Source organism: Oncorhynchus gorbuscha, linkage group LG11 (assembly GCF_021184085.1).
Source record: "Oncorhynchus gorbuscha isolate QuinsamMale2020 ecotype Even-year linkage group LG11, OgorEven_v1.0, whole genome shotgun sequence".
Lineage (NCBI taxonomy): Eukaryota > Metazoa > Chordata > Actinopteri > Salmoniformes > Salmonidae > Oncorhynchus > Oncorhynchus gorbuscha.
This window is the reverse complement of record NC_060183.1, coordinates 83,313,098-83,330,098: the sequence shown is the minus strand read 5'-3', so window position 1 is coordinate 83,330,098 and position 17,001 is coordinate 83,313,098. Positions and strand designations below refer to the sequence as shown.

Here is a 17,001-nt window from a genome sequence, read left to right as displayed (position 1 = left end):
ACTATAGACCCTATTCCCTATATAGTGCACTACTATAGGCCATTGCCCTATTCCCAATACAGTACACTACTATAGACTATATTCCCTATATAGTACACTACTATAGACCCTATTACCTATATAGTACACTACTATAGACTCTATTCCCTATATAGTACACTACTATAGACTATATTCCCTATATAGTGCACTACTATAGACCAGAGCCCTATTCCCTATATAGTACACTACTATAGACCAGAGCCCTATTCCCTATATAGTACACTACTATAGACCAGAGCCCTATTCCCTATATAGTACACTACTTTAGACCAGAGCCCTATTCCCTATATAGTACACTACTTTAGACCAGAGCCATATTCCCTATATAGTACACTACTATAGACCAGAGCCCTATTCCCTATATCGTGCCCTACTTTAGACCAGGGTCCTATTCCCTATATAGTACACTACTTCAGACCAGAGCCCTATTCCCTATTTAGACCAGGGCCCTATAGAAGCCTAATCCCTATATAGTGCACTACTTTAGACCAGGGCCCTATAGAAGCCTAATCCCTATATAGTGCACTACTTTAGACCAGGGCCCTATAGAACCCTAATCCCTATATAGTGCACTACTTTAGACCAGGGCCCTATAGGGGCTCTTAACTCTTACCTCTTTTAGGGATCATGACCTCACTATAGAACGCTACAGTCAGAAAGACAACACTTGTGAATATATTCATTTATTTATTTTAAAAGTCTAAAGTGAAGGCAAACAAATGTCCTCATATGTTTTTCTCTCTCCGTGTATAAACGTGTCTTATATAAGCAGTTGATCATTTGTTATAAAACTCTAAAAATAAGTATATTCAATCCCTTTACAACCAACAAAACACCAAAAAATACAAGTGAAAAAGTCAAGAAAAGGAAAATAGTTAGCAATATGCAAATCCAGAAGTTCAAATAATAATAATAAAAATATTGCTCAATATTCGCCTTTTACAAAAAATATAGTATTTAAGTGCAAAATTCTGACACAAAAAAAATATTAATTTAGTAAAATAATCATTTAGTAAAATAATCATTGTACTGGTATGTACAGATATGTACATAAGTCCAAAAAGGCTTTGGTTTGAAGGTGAGTTGGGTATCAATAACGTCCGTTTGCTCAAGAAGCAGACCGACTCTGAATGGCCCCCTACGAGGCAAAGTTACTGGTGATTTAATAACAAAGTGACCGTAATCTTCACTAATTATGGTAATTAAACCAAAAAATATTTGGCAATCTTAACTCTATAGTCATTTAAAACGGTTTATTAACGTAATAATATTAATATGTATATCTGTGTGGATATTGTTCATAACTTTCTAGTAGATAGAACATGTGGTTGAGGAGAAAACGGTCTAATTCATGAATAAAACATCTAAAATCGACAATATAATTTTAATAAACATTAACAACATTGACAACAAATACATGTTGACATAATAAAATAAATAAGTGTAAAAAATAAAAATATATATTTCATACTGAAACTCTCATATTAAACACCAATGATATTCACTAAGTTGATGGTTTATATTTAAGATAATATTTTACAGTTTTGTAATTATATATTTTTTATTTTAAAATATTATTTAATTATGTCATATTTCACAATTACAGACACCTGTGATAATCTGAAGTATCCAAACGGGACACTAGATGTCTTACATAAAATTCTTGAAAGTTACCAAAAATTCTGGTAGTTTACTGGTAAACTTTCCAAGAATATACCCTCCCTTTGCAACCCTAGTGCAGTAGTGGCACCCTATGTCATATAGTGTGCACTACATAGGGACCAGGGTTCCATTGTGGAGGATCCCTCCTCTGTGTATAGGATGGCTGTCTTCATCTTCTGCCTTTGGAAGAAAGGGCACTGGGGAGAAAGAAAAAAACCACAGACCATTAGTACAAACAGAATGTAAAGGCGAGCAGGCAGGAACATAAACACCTACCCTAAAGGCAACACACACAGGGGGGGAGAGATGGGGAGAGAGATGGGGAGAGAGATGGGGGAGAGAGAGAGACGGGGGGAGAGAGAGATGGGGTAGAGAGAGAGAGACATGGGGATGAGAGAGAGACAGGGGGGGAGAGAGAGACAGGGAGGGAGAGAGAGACAGGGGGGGAGAGAGAGACAGGGGAGAGGGTGAGAGACAGGGGGAGAGAGAGAGAGAGGGAGAGACAGGGGGAGAGAAACAGGGGGAGAGAGAGAGACAGGGGGGAGAGAGAGAGACAGGGGGAGAGAGAGTCAGAAGGGGAGAGAGAGACGTTAGGGGAGAGAGAGACAGAAGGGGAGAGAGAGGCAGAAGGGGAGAGAGAGAGACAGGGGGGAGAGAGACAGAACGGGAGAGAGAGGCAGAAGGGGAGAGAGAGAGAGAGACAGGGGGGAGACAGAAGGGGAGAGAGGCAGAAGGGGAGAGAGAGGGAGACAGGGGGAGACAGAAGGGGAGAGAGGCAGAAGGGGAGAGAGAGGGAGACAGGGGGAGACAGAAGGGGAGAGAGACAGAAGGGGAGAGAGAGAGAAAGACATGGGGGGAAGACAGAAGGGGAGAGAGAGGCAGAAGGGGAGAGAGACAGAAGGGGGAGAGAGAGAGAGAGACAGGGGGGGAGACAGAAGGGGAGAGAGAGAGAGAGAGAGAGAGACAGGGGGAGACAGAAGGGGAGAGAGAGAGAGACAGGGGGGAGACAGAAGGTGAGAGAGAGAGAGAGACAGGGGGAGACAGAAGGGGAGAGAGGCAGAAGGGGAGAGAGAGAGAAAGACATGGGGGGAAGACAGAAGGGGAGAGAGAGAGAGACAGGGGGGAGACAGGGGGAGAGACAGGGGGAGAGAGACAGAAGGGGAGAGAGAGAGAGACAGGGGAGAGACAGAAGGGGAGAGAGAGAGACATGGGGGAGACAGAAGGGGAGAGAGGCAGAAGGGGAGAGAGAGAGAGACATGGGGGGAAGACAGAAGGGGAGAGAGAGGCAGAAGGGGAGAGAGAGAGACAGGGGGAGAGAGACAGAAGTGGAGAGAGAGACAGAGGGAGAGACAGGGGAGAGACAGAAGGGGAGAGAGAGAGACAGGGGGAGAGACAGAAGGGGAGAGAGAGGCAGAAGGGGGAGAGAGAGGGAGACAGGGGGGGAGAAGGGGAGAGAGGCAGAAGGGGAATGAGAGAGAAAGACATGGGGGGAAGACAGAAGGGGAGAGAGACAGAGACAGGGGGGAGACAGGGGGAGAGACAGGGGGAGAGAGACAGAAGGGGAGAGAGAGAGAAATACAGGGGGAGACAGAAGGGGAGAGAGAGAGAGACAGGGGGGGAGACAGGGGGAGAGACAGGGGGGAGAGAGACAGAAGGGGAGAGAGAGAGAAATACAGGGGGAGACAGAAGGAGAGAGAGAGAGAGACAGGGGGAGACAGAAGGGGAGAGAGAGAGAGACAGGGGGAGACAGAAGGGGAGAGAGGCAGAAGGGGAGAGAGAGAGAGAGAGAGAGAGACATGAGGGGGAAGACAGAAAGGGAGAGAGAGGCAGAAGGGGAGAGAGAGAGAGAGAGACAGGGGGAGAGAGACAGAAGTGGAGAGAGAGACAGGGGGAGAGACAGGGGGAGAGACAGGGGGAGAGAGACAGAAGGGGAGAGAAGAGGCAGAAGGGGAGAGAGAGAGAGAGATAGGGGGGAGAGAGACAGAAGGGGAGAGCAGAGGCAGAAGGGGAGAGAGAGAGATAGGGGGGAGAGAGACAGAAGGGGAAAGAGAGGCAGAAGGGGAGAGAGAGAGACGGGAGGGGAGAGAGACAAGAGGAGAGAGAGACAAGAGGGGAGAGACAGGCAGAAGGGGAGAGAGAGACAGGGGAGAGAGAGAGACGGGAGGGGAGAGGGACAAGAGGGGAGAGAGGCAGAAGGGGAGAGACAGGGGGACGGAGCCTCAACAACAGGTAAACAAGGTGAAGGAAAAGTCTAGACGTCTTCCTTCTCCCTGTTCAAGAAAAATATCTAGGATACATCCCAAATAGCAACCTAATCCCTATATACTTTTAGGTAGTAGTGCACTATATAGGGAATAGGGTGCCATTTGGTACTTGACGGTAAAGGGAAGTCAGCCACTAGAAGGATCTTTAGATGTGTATTGTTGAGAGAGGGGACACTGAAGTGCACTGGGATAAAACTAGATTAGTGAGAATCAATACCTCCCTTCAACATGAAGTCAGAGAGGGGGGAGAGGGGACTGTGGCTGGGGAGAGAGAGAGAGATGGAGAGAGAGAGGAAGGAGAGAGGAGGGAGAGGGGACTGTGGCTGGGGAGAGAGAGAGAGATGGAGAGAGAGAGGAGAGAGAGAGGAGGGAGAGGGGACTGTGGCTGGGGAGAGAGAGATGAAGAGAGAGAGGAGAGAGAGAGGAGGGAGAGGGGACTGTGGCTGGGGAGAGAGAGATGGAGAGAGAGAGGAGAGAGAGAGGAGGGAGAGGGGACTGTGGCTGGGGAGAGAGAGATGGAGAGAGAGGAGTGAGAGAGGAGGGAGAGGGGACTGTGGCTGGGGAGAGAGAGAGGAGGGAGAGAGGAGGGAGAGGGGACTGTGGCTGGGGAGAGAGAGAGATGGAGAGAGAGAGGAAGGAGAGAGGAGGGAGAGGGGACTGTGGCTGGGGAGAGAGAGATGAGGAGGGAGAGAGGAGGGAGAGGGGACTGTGGCTGGGGAGAGAGAGATGAAGAGAGAGAGGAGAGAGAGAGGAGGGAGAGGGGACTGTGGCTGGGGAGAGAGAGATGAAGAGAGAGAGGAGAGAGAGAGGACTGTGGCTGGGGAGTGAGAGATGGAGAGAGAGAGGGGGGAGAGAGGAGGGAGAGGGGACTGTGGCTGGGGAGAGAGAGATGGAGAGAGAGAGGAGAGAGAGAGGAGGGAGAGGGGACTGTGGCTGGGGAGAGAGAGAGAGATGGAGAGAGAGAGGAGAGAGAGGGGACTGTGGCTGGGGAGAGAGAGATGGAGAGAGAGAGAGGAAGGAGAGAGGAGGGAGAGGGGACTGTGGCTGGGGAGAGAGAGATGGAGAGAGAGAGGAGGGAGAGAGGAGGGAGAGGGGACTGTGGCTGGGGAGAGAGAGATGAAGAGAGAGAGGAGAGAGAGAGGACTGTGGCTGGGGAGAGAGAGATGGAGAGAGAGAGGAGAGAGGACTGTGGCTGGGGAGATAGAGATGAAGAGAGAGAGGAGAGAGAGAGGACTGTGGCTGGGGAGAGAGAGATGGAGAGAGAGAGGGGGAGAGGGGACTGTGGCTGGGGAGATAGAGATGAAGAGAGAGAGAGAGAGAGAGAGGACTGTGGCTGGGGAGAGCGAGATGGAGAGAGAGAGGGGGAGAGAGGAGGGAGAGGGGACTGTGGCTGGGGAGAGAGAGAGGGGGAGAGAGGAGGGAGATGGGACTGTGGCTGGGGAGAGAGAGAGATGGAGAGAGAGAGGGGGGAGAGAGGACTGTGGCTGGGGAGAGAGAGATGGAGAGAGAGAGGAGGGAGAGAGGAGGGAGAGGGGACTGTGGCTGGGGAGAGAGAGATGGAGAGAGAGAGAGATGGAGAGAGGAGGGAGAGGGGACTGTGGCTGGGGAGAGAGAGATGAAGAGAGAGAGGAGAGAGAGAGGACTGTGGCTGGGGAGAGAAAGATGGAGAGAGAGAGGAGGGAGAGGGGACTGTGGCTGGGGAGAGAAAGATGGAGAGAGAGAGGAGGGAGAGGGGACTGTGGCTGGGGAGAGAGAGATGAAGAGAGAGAGAGAGAGAGAGGACTGTGGCTGGGGAGAGAGAGATGGAGACAGAGAGGGGGGAGAGAGGAGGGAGAGGGGACTGTGGCTGGGGAGAGAGAGATGGAGAGAGAGAGAGGGGGGAGAGGAGAGGGAGGGGACTGTGGCTGGGGAGAGAGAGAGGGGGAGAGAGGACTGTGGCTGGGGAGAGATGGAGAGAGAGAGGACTGTGGCTGGGGAGAGAGAGATGGAGAGAGAGAGAGATGGAGAGAGGAGGGAGAGGGGACTGTGGCTAGGGAGAGAAAGATGGAGAGAGAGAGGAGGGAGAGGGGACTGTGGCTGGGGAGAGAGAGATGAAGACAGAGAGGAGAGAGAGAGGACTGTGGCTGGGGAGAGAGAGATGGAGAGAGAGAGGGGGGAGAGAGGAGGGAGAGGGGACTGTGGCTGGGGAGAGAGAGATGGAGAGAGAGAGGGGGGAGAGAGGAGGGAGAGGGGACTGTGGCTGGGGAGAGAGAGATGGAGAGAGAGAGGAGAGAGAGAGGACTGTGGCTGGGGAGAGAGAGATGGAGAGAGAGAGAGATGGAGAGAGGAGGGAGAGGGGACTGTGGCTGGGGAGAGAGAGATGGAGAGAGAGAGGACTGTGGCTGGGGAGAGAGAGATGGAGAGAGAGAGAGATGGAGAGAGGAGGGAGAGGGGACTGTGGCTGGGGAGATAGAGAGATGGAGAGAGAGAGGGGGGAGAGGGGACTGGCTGGGGAGAGAGAGATGGAGAGAGGGGGGGAGAGGGGACTGTGGCTGGGGAGAGAGAGATGGAGAGAGAGAGAGATGGAGAGAGGAGGGAGAGGGGACTGTGGCTGGGGAGATAGAGAGATGGAGAGAGAGAGGAGGGAGAGGGGACTGTGGCTGGGGAGAGGGAGATGGAGAGAGAGAAGGGGGGAGGGGACTGTGGCTGGGGAGAGAGAGATGGAGAGAGAGAGGAGGGAGAGGGGACTGGCTGGGGAGAGAGAGATGGAGAGAGGGGGGAGAGGGGACTGTGGCTGGGGAGAGAGAGATGGAGAGAGAGAGAGATGGAGAGAGGGGGAGAGGGGACTGTGGCTGGGGAGAGAGAGAGATGGAGAGAGAGAGGAGGGAGAGGGGACTGTGGCTGGGGAGAGGGAGATGGAGAGAGAGAGGGGGAGAGGGGACTGTGGCTGGGGAGAGAGAGATGGAGAGAGAGAGGGGAGGGAGAGGGGACTGGCTGGGGAGAGAGAGATGGAGAGAGGGGGAGAGGGGACTGTGGCTGGGGAGAGAGAGATGGAGAGAGAGAGAGATGGAGAGAGGAGGGAGAGGGGACTGTGGCTGGGGAGATAGAGAGATGGAGAGAGGAAGAAGAGAGGAGGGAGAGGGGACTGTGGCTAGGGAGAGAGAGATGGAGAGAGAGAGGAGGGAGAGGGGACTGTGGCTGGGGAGAGAGAGATGGAGAGAGAGAGGAGGGAGAGGGGACTGTGGCTGGGGAGATAGAGAGATGGAGAGAGAGGGGGGAGAGGGGATTGTGGCTGGGGAGAGAGAGATGGAGAGAGAAAGGGGGAGAGGGGACTGTGGCTGGGGAGAGGGAGATGGAGAGAGAGAGGGGGAGAGGGGACTGTGGCTGGGGAGAGAGAGATGGAGAGAGAGAGGAGGGAGAGGGGACTGGCTGGGGAGAGAGAGATGGAGAGAGAGGGGGAGAGGGGAATGTGGCTGGGGAGAGAGAGATGGAGAGAGAGGGGAGAGGGGACTGGCTGGGGAGAGAGAGAGATGGAGAGAGGGGGGAGAGGGGACTGTGGCTGGGGAGAGAGAGATGGAGAGAGAGAGAGATGGAGAGAGGAGGGAGAGGGGACTGTGGCTGGGGAGATAGAGAGATGGAGAGAGAGAGGAAGAAGAGAGGAGGGAGAGGGGACTGTGGCTAGGGAGAGAAAGATGGAGAGAGAGAGGAGGGAGAGGGGACTGTGGCTGGGGAGAGAGAGATGAAGAGAGAGAGGAGAGAGAGAGGACTGTGGCTGGGGAGAGAGAGATGGAGAGAGAGAGGGGGAGAGAGGAGGGAGAGGGGACTGTGGCTGGGGAGAGAGAGATGGAGAGAGAGAGGGGGAGAGAGGGGGGAGAGAGGACTGTGGCTGGGGAGAGAGAGATGGAGAGAGAGAGGACTGTGGCTGGGGAGAGAGAGATGGAGAGAGAGAGAGATGGAGAGAGGAGGGAGAGGGGACTGTGGCTGGGGAGATAGAGAGATGGAGAGAGAGAGAGGGGGAGAGGGGATTGTGGCTGGGGAGAGAGAGATGGAGAGAGAGAGGGGGAGAGGGGACTGTGGCTGGGGAGAGGGAGATGGAGAGAGAGAGGGGGAGAGGGGACCGTGGCTGGGGAGAGAGAGATGGAGAGAGAGAGGAGGGAGAGGGGACTGGCTGGGGAGAGAGAGATGGAGAGAGAGGGGGAGAGGGGAATGTGGCTGGGGAGAGAGAGATGGAGAGAGAGGGGGAGAGGGGACTGTGGCTGGGGAGAGAAAGATGGAGAGAGAGAGGGGGGAGAGGGGATTGTGGCTGGGGAGAAAGATGAGGGGCAGAGAGAGAGAGAGAGAGAGAGAGAGAGAGAGAGAGAGAGAGAGAGAGAGAGAGAGAGAGATAGATAGATAGATAGAGAGAGAGAGAGAGAGAGAGAGAGTGTGAGAGATAGAGAGAGAGTGCATGCAGAATTCTGCAAAAATGTCCTCTGTGCACAACGAAAAACACCAAATAATGCATGTAGAGCAGAATTAGGCCGATGCCCACTAATGATCAAAATACAGAAAAGAGATGTTAAAATGTACGACCGCCTAAAAGGAAGCGATTCCCAAACCTTCCATAACAAAGCCATCACCTACAGAGAGATGAACCTGGAGAAGAGTCCCCTAAGCAAGCTGGTCCTGAGGCTCTGTGGAGTCTGTTTGTGTTTGTGAACAGAACCAGCTTGCTTAGGGGACTCTTCTCCAGGTTAATCTCTCCAGGACAGCAACAGCAACACAGACCCAAGCAATTCATGAGAAAACAAAAAGACAATTACTTGACACATTGGAAATAATTTACATAAAAACTGAGCTGACTCGAATGGTATTTTTCCCTAAACAGAGAGTACACAGCGGCAGAATACCTGACCACTGTGACTGACCCAAACTTAAGGAAAGCTTTGACTATGAACAGAATAGGAGCATAACCTTTCTATTGAGAAAGGCCGCCGTAGGCAGACGTGACTCTCAAGAGAAGACAGGCTATGTGCTCACTGCCCACAAAATGAGGTGGAAACTGAGCTGCACTTCCTAACCTCCTGCCCAATGTATGACCATTTTAGAGACACATATTTCCCTCAGATTACACAGACCCACAAAGAATTATAAAACAAACCCAATTTTGATAAACTCCCATATCTACAGCAGCAAGATGTGTGACCTGTTGCCATGAGAAAAGGTCAGGGCCTCTAGAGGTCAGGGCCCCTAGGGGTCAGGGCCCCTAGAGGTCAGGGCCCCTAGAGGTCAGGGCGCCTAGAGGTCAGGGCCCCTAGGGGTCAGGGACCCTAGAGGTCAGGGCCCCTAGAGGTCAGGGCCCCGAGAGGTCAGGGCCCCTGGGCACGTGTCCTGCGTGACCGGTCTGCATTCAGCCATAATTACTACAAATTTAGATAGCTGACTAGACTAACTACCAATCTAAACATGTTTAGTTGACATGGCTAATTGAGTGATTGTCAGTGACGTAAATAACAAGAGAGAAACTGCTGATGCACAGTCACATGACCAAATGACACCTGGTGTATTGTACTGTCATCATTCTAAATGACACCTGGTGTATTGTACTGTCATCATTCTAAATGACACCTGGTGTATTGTACTGTTATCATTCTAAATGACATAGGGTGTATTGTACTGTCATCATTCTAAATGACACCTGGTGTATTGTACTGTCATCATTCTAAATGACACCTGGTGTATTGTACTGTTCTAACTGTCATCATTCTAAATGACACCTGGTGTATTGTACTGTTCTAACTGTCATCATTCTAAATGACACCTGGTGTATTGTACTGTCATCATTCTAAATGTCACCTGGTGTATTGTACTGTCATCATTCTAAATGACACCTGGTGTATTCTACTGTTCTAACTGTCATCATTCTAAATGACACCTGGTGTATTGTACTGTTCTAACTGTCATCATTCTAAATGTCACCTGGTGTATTGTACTGTCATCATTCTAAAAGACACCTGGTGTATTGTACTGTTCTAACTGTCATCATTCTAAATGACACCTGGTGTATTGTACTGTCATCATTCTAAATGACACCTGGTGTATTGTACTGTCATCATTCTAAATGACACCTGGTGTATTGTACTGTTCTAACTGTCATCATTCTAAATGACACCTGGTGTATTGTACTGTCATCATTCTAAATGACACCTGGTGTTGTCACGCCTTGGTCATTGTATCTTGTGTTTTTGTTATATGTTTGGGTAGGCCAGGGTGTGACATGGGTTTATATGTTGTATTTCGTATTGGGGTTGTATTAATTGGGAGTGTGTATTATTAGGGGTGTGTCTAGTTAGGCTTGGCTGCCTGAGGCGATTCCTAATTGGAGTCAGCTGATTCTCGTTGTCTCGGATTGGGAACCGTATTTAGGCAGCCTGAGTGCGCGTTGTATTTCGTGGGTGATTGTACCTGTCTCTGTGTTAGTCACCAGATAGGCTGTAATTAGTTTCACTCGTTTGTTGTTTTCGTATTTTCAGTTATTTCATGTACCGTATTTTCTTCATTAAAAGTCATGAGTAACCTACACGCTGCATTTCGGTCTGACTTTCTACAAACAACAGACGAACTACATTACAGAATCACCCACCACGATTCACAGACCGAGCAGCGTGTGAACTGGCAGGATCTAAAGGAGGACGTTATGGACGGCAGAAGCAGGGATTATACGACGTGGGAAGAAATCGACAGGTGGGCGGCCGACCCAGAGCGAGTGCAGGAGCCCGCCTGGGATTCCCTACAGCAATGCGAAGAGGGCTATACACGTATGGAATCGAGAAGGAAAGCATTGCTATACAGAGCGAAAACTGAAGGTAACAGGGGAAAGCGCAGAGAGAGAGTGGCTGAGTCAGGAAACAGACCTGAGCCTACTCTCCCTGTTAATCGTGAAGAGCAGTTGCAATGGGAGAGAATGCATCATTTGGAGATTTGGACATGGGAGGAGGAATTAGACGGTCAAGGACCCTGGGAGCAGCCGGGAGAATATCGCCGTCCCAAGGAGGAAATAGAGGCAGCTAAAGCGGAGAGGCGCATGTATGAGGAGGCAGCACGGCGACGCGGTTGGAAACCGGAAAAACAGCCCAAAAAAATTATTGGGGGGGAGCTAGAAGGGAGAATAGTTATGCCAGGTAGGAAACCTGTGCATACTCCCTGTGCTCACCGTTGGGCTAGAGAGACCGGGCAGGCACCGTGTTATGCTATGGAGCGCACGGTGTTTCCAGTGCGGGTGCAGAGCCAGCTGCGACTTATACCAGCCCTTCCTATTGGCCGGGCTAGAGTGGGCATCGAGCCAGGTAAGCTTGGGCAGGCTCGGTGCTCAAGAGCTCCAGTGCGCCTGCACGGTCCGGTCTATCCAGAGCCACCTATACACACCAGTCCTCCGGTAGCAGCTCCCCGCACCAGGCTTCCTGTGCGTGTCCTCGCGCCAGTACCACCAGTTCCAGCACCACGCACCAGGCCTCCAGTGCGCCTCGCCTGTTCAGCGCAGCCAGTGCTTTTCTCCCTCCTGCGCTGCCGGAGTCTCCCGCTTGTTTAGCGCAACCAGAGCTGTTCTCTTCTCCTGCGCTATCGGAGTCTCCCGCCTGTTTAGCGCAGCCAGAGCCTTTCTCCTCTCCTGCGCTGCCGGAGTCTCCTGTCTGTCCAGCGCCACCAGTGCTCCCAGTCTGCCCAGCGCGTCCAGTGCGCCTCGCCTGTTCAGCGCAGCCAGAGCCTTTCTCCTCTCCTGCGCTGCCGGAGTCTCCTGTCTGCCCAGCGCCGCCAGTCGGCCCAGCGTCACCAGTCTGCCAGGATCCGCCAGAAGTGCCAGTCTGCCAGGATCCGCCAGAAGTGCCAGTCTACCAAGATCTTCTAGATCGGCCAGACAACCTTAATCATCCAGGTCCACCAGCCAGGATTTACCGGAGCCTACTACCTGCCTGAGCTTCCTCTCAGTACTGAGCTTCCTCTCAGTACTAGGCTCCCTCTCTGTACTGGGCTCCCTTTCAGTACCGAGCTTCCTCTCAGTACCGAGCTTCCTCTCAGTACCGGGCTTCCTCTCAGTACCGGGCTTCCCCTCAGTACAGGGCTTCCCCTCAGTACCGGGCTTCCCCGCAGTACCGGGCTGCTTCGGTCCCGGGCTGCTTCGGTCCCGGGCTGCCCCTCTGTCCCGGGCTGCCCCTCTGTCCCGGGCTGCCCCTCTGTCCTGAGCTGCCCCTCTGTCCCGAGCTGACCCTCTGTCCCGACCTGCCCCTCTGTCCGGACCTGCCCCTCTGTCCGGACCTGCCCCTCTGTCCCGAGCTGCCCCTCTGTCCCGAGCTGCCCCTCGGTCCCGAGCTGCCCCTCGGTCCCGAGCTGCCCCTCAGTTATGTGGGGATCAGGGTGAGGACTATTAGGCCATGGTCGGCGGAGGTGGATTATCCTAGGACGCGAAGGGGAGGAACTAGGACATTTATGGAGTGGGGTCCACGTCCCGAGCCAGAACCGCCACCATGGACAGACGCCCACCCGGACCCTCCCTATGCTCTTGAGGTGCGTCCCGGAGTCCGCACCTTAGGGGGGAGGTTCTGTCACGCCTTGGTCATTGTATCTTGTGTTTTTGTTATATGTTTGGGTAGGCCAGGGTGTGACATGGGTTTATATGTTGTATTTCGTATTGGGGTTGTATTAATTGGGAGTGTGTATTATTAGGGGTGTGTCTAGTTAGGCTTGGCTGCCTGAGGCGATTCCTAATTGGAGTCAGCTGATTCTCGTTGTCTCGGATTGGGAACCGTATTTAGGCAGCCTGAGTGCGCGTTGTATTTCGTGGGTGATTGTACCTGTCTCTGTGTTAGTCACCAGATAGGCTGTATTAGTTTCACTCGTTTGTTGTTTTCGTATTTTCAGTTATTTCATGTACCGTATTTTCTTCCTTAAAAGTCATGAGTAACCTACACGCTGCATTTCGGTCTGACTTTCTACAAACAACAGACGAACTACATTACAGGTGTATTGTACTGTCATCATTCTAAATGTCACCTGGTGTATTGTACTGTCATCATTCTAAATGACACCTGGTGTATTGTACTGTCATCATTCTAAATGTCACCTGGTGTATTGTACTGTCATCATTCTAAATGACACCTGGTGTATTGTACTGTTCTAACTGTCATCATTCTAAATGACACCTGGTGTATTGTACTGTCATCATTCTAAATGACACCTGGTGTATTGTACTGTTCTAACTGTCATCATTCTAAATGTCACCTGGTGTATTGTACTGTTCTAACTGTCATCATTCTAAATGACACCTGGTGTATTGTACTGTCATCATTCTAAATGACACCTGGTGTATTGTACTGTTCTAACTGTCATCATTCTAAATGTCACCTGGTGTATTGTACTGTCATCATTCTAAATGACACCTGGTGTATTGTACTGTTCTAACTGTCATCATTCTAAATGTCACCTGGTGTATTGTACTGTCATCATTCTAAATGTCACCTGGTGTATTGTACTGTCATCATTCTAAATGACACCTGGTGTATTGTACTGTCATCATTCTAAATGTCACCTGGTGTATTGTACTGTTCTGTTCTTGGTATGTGTCCTGTAGGCCACAAGATGCCCATCCCTGCTCTAGGGTATTTGTCTGAGAGTGTGGGGGTGGGTGTGGTGGTTGAGTGGTTGAGGGTAAGGGAGGAGAAGGGGGATACCTAGTCAGAAGCACAACTGAATGTATTCAACTGAACTGTCTCTGAATCAGAGAGGTACAGGGGGGACAGCCTTAAATCGATGTCCATGTCATCGGCTCCCGGGGAACAGTTCATGGGTTAAATGTCTTTCTGAAGAGCTGAACAGCTCATTTTTCCACATTGACCGGCTCAATGATTCAAACAAACAACCTTTGGGGTTCTGTCCCAACACTCTTAATCGTTAGGCTACCTACCACCCCCTGCAGGGAACAGCAGGGTGTATGTGTGTGATGGTTGGGAAAAGGTGAAGAGGGGATTGAGGTAAAGGGAGGGAGAGCAGGGGGGGGGGGGCTTCAGGAGAGAGAGAGAGCATCTGACAGAACAGAGATAAACGTGTTAGAGTTCAGTAACAGGAAGAATAGCCATGTCTCTCCATAAAGGCTTCAGACCCTGAGGAGAGGAGAGGAGAAGAGAGGAGGGGGAGGAGAGGAGGGGGAGGAGAGGAGAGCAGGGGGAGGAGAGGAGAGGAGGGGGAGGAGAGGAGAGGAGAGGAGGGGGAGGAGAGGAGAGGAGAGGAGGGAGAGGAGAGGAGGGGGAGGAGAGGAGGGGGGGAGGAGAGGAGAGGAGAGGGGAGGAGAGGAGGGGGAGGAGAGGAGTGGAGAGGAGAGGAAGGAGAGGAGTGGAGAGGAGAGGGAGGAGAGTAGAGGAGAGGAGAGGAGAGGGAGGAGAGGAGTGGAGGGAGTGGAGTGGAGTGGAGTGGAGTGGAGAGGAGAGGAGAGGAGAGGAGGGGGAGGAGAGGAGAGGGAGGAGCGGAGAGCAGGGGGAGTAGAGGAGGGGGAGATGAGAGTAGAGGAGGGGGAGATGAGAGTAGAGGAGGGGGGAGATGAGATGAGAGGAGAGGAGAGGAGAGGAGAGGAGAGGAGAGGAGAGGAGAGGAGAGGAGAGGAGAGGAGAGGAGAGGAGAGGAGAGGAGAGGAGAGGAGAGGAGAGGAGAGGAGAGGAGGAGAGAGGAGAAGAGAGATAAGGCCTGCACTCATGGTATTAAACTGATATGTAAAAAAAACCTTAGGAAACTGCATACCAAGAGCATATCAGCCGACGGGCCAGTAAAAAGCCCAGAATCAATCTAAAAACATTATTGCACGTAATTAGCATCTCCTCTAGTAAAAAAGGCTTTCACTTTAAACCAGTTAAGAAAAGTCTCTAATTAGGACGAACTGGTCTCGTTTTTTTTTAAGTCTTCGCCTGCAGCGCACCCATTAATTATACATCCTTTACTTAAGAGGAAACATAGGGAGGCAGAAGAGAGGCTGATTACTTAAAGAATCAGATATCAACGCGTCTCCTCTCCCACTAACACTGACAGCTGGAGGGAAACATAACATGTAATGCATTGAAGAGGAGGGTTAACTACAGCATGCCTCGGAGTGTTCCATGCCTCAGAGTGTTCCATGCCTCAGTGTGTTCCATGCCTCAGAGTGTTCCATGCCTCAGAGTGTTCCATGCCTCAGAGTGTTCCATGCCTCAGAGTGTTCCATGCCTCAGAGTGTTCCATGCCTCAGAGTGTTCCATGCCTCAGAGTGTTCCATGCATCAGAGTGTTCTGAATGGATAAGGCCTGGCTAGAGTCTATACTGTATTGTGGTACTGAATGGATAAGGCCTGGCTGGAGTCTATACTGTATTGTGGTACTGAATGGATAAGGCCTGGCTAGAGTCTATACTGTATTGTGGTACTGAATGGATAAGGCCTGGCTAGAGTCTATACTGTATTGTATTGGTACTGAATGGATAAGGCCTGGCTAGAGTCTATACTGTATTGTGGTACTGAATGGATAAGGCCTGGCTAGAGTCTATACTGTATTGTGGTACTGAATGGATAAGGCCTGGCTAGAGTCTATACTGTATTGTGGTACTGAATGGATAAGGCCTGGCTAGAGTCTATACTGTATTGTGGTACTGAATGGATAAGGCCTGGCTAGAGTCTATACTGTATTGTGGTACTGAATGGATAAGGCCTGGCTAGAGTCTATACTGTATTGTGGTACTGAATGGATAAGGCCTGGCTAGAGTCTATACTGTATTGTGGTACTGAATGGATAAGGCCTGGCTAGAGTCTATACTGTATTGTGGTACTGAATGGATAAGGCCTGGCTAGAGTCTATACTGTATTGTGGTACTGAATGGATAAGGCCTGGCTAGAGTCTATACTGTATTGTGGTACTGAATGGATAAGGCCTGGCTAGAGTCTATACTGTATTGTGGTACTGAATGGATAAGGCCTGGCTAGAGTCTATACTGTATTGTGGTACTGAATGGATAAGGCCTGGCTAGAGTCTATACTGTATTGTGGTACTGAATGGATAAGGCCTGGCTAGAGTCTATACTGTATTGTGGTACTGAATGGATAAGGCCTGGCTAGAGTCTATACTGTATTGTGGTACTGAATGGATAAGGCCTGGCTAGAGTCTATACTGTATTGTGGTACTGAATGGATAAGGCCTGGCTAGAGTCTATACTGTATTGTGGTACTGAATGGATAAGGCCTGGCTAGAGTCTATACTGTATTGTGGTACTGAATGGATAAGGCCTGGCTAGAGTCTATACTGTATTGTGGTACTGAATGGATAAGGCCTGGCTAGAGTCTATACTGTATTGTGGTACTGAATGGATAAGGCCTGGCTAGAGTCTATACTGTATTGTGGTACTGAATGGATAAGGCCTGGCTAGAGTCTATACTGTATTGTGGTACTGAATGGATAAGGCCTGGCTAGAGTCTATACTGTATTGTGGTACTGAATGGATAAGGCCTGGCTAGAGTCTATACTGTATTGTGGTACTGAATGGATAAGGCCTGGCTAGAGTCTATACTGTATTGTGGTACTGAATGGATAAGGCCTGGCTAGAGTCTATACTGTATTGTGGTACTGAATGGATAAGGCCTGGCTAGAGTCTATACTGTATTGTGGTACTGAATGGATAAGGCCTGGCTAGAGTCTATACTGTATTGTGGTACTGAATGGATAAGGCCTGGCTAGAGTCTATACTGTATTGTGGTACTGAATGGATAAGGCCTGGCTAGAGTCTATACTGTATTGTGGTACTGAATGGATAAGGCCTGGCTAGAGTCTATACTGTATTGTGGTACTGAATGGATAAGGCCTGGCTAGAGTCTATACTGTATTGTGGTACTGAATGGATAAGGCCTGGCTAGAGTCTATACTGTATTGTGGTACTGAATGGATAAGGCCTGGCTAGAGTCTATACTGTATTGTGGTACTGAATGGATAAGGCCTGGCTAGAGTCTATACTGTATTGTGGTACTGAATGGATAAGGCCTGGCTAGAGTCTATACTGTATTGTGGTACTGAATGGA

At 50.8% G+C, this 17,001-nt stretch overlaps 1 protein-coding gene across 1 annotated transcript in view; it reads right to left on the bottom strand.

Annotated features, from left to right (window-relative positions):
• Window positions 1–709: 709 nt before the first annotated feature.
• Window positions 710–17,001, bottom strand: part of LOC123989561 (methyl-CpG-binding domain protein 2-like) — a 104,757-nt gene continuing 88,465 nt past the window's right edge. Inside the window, exon 7 of the mRNA XM_046290675.1 lies at window positions 710–1,901. The gene's annotated coding sequence lies outside the window, so the exon portion shown is untranslated. The remainder of the gene's footprint in view (window positions 1,902–17,001) is intronic.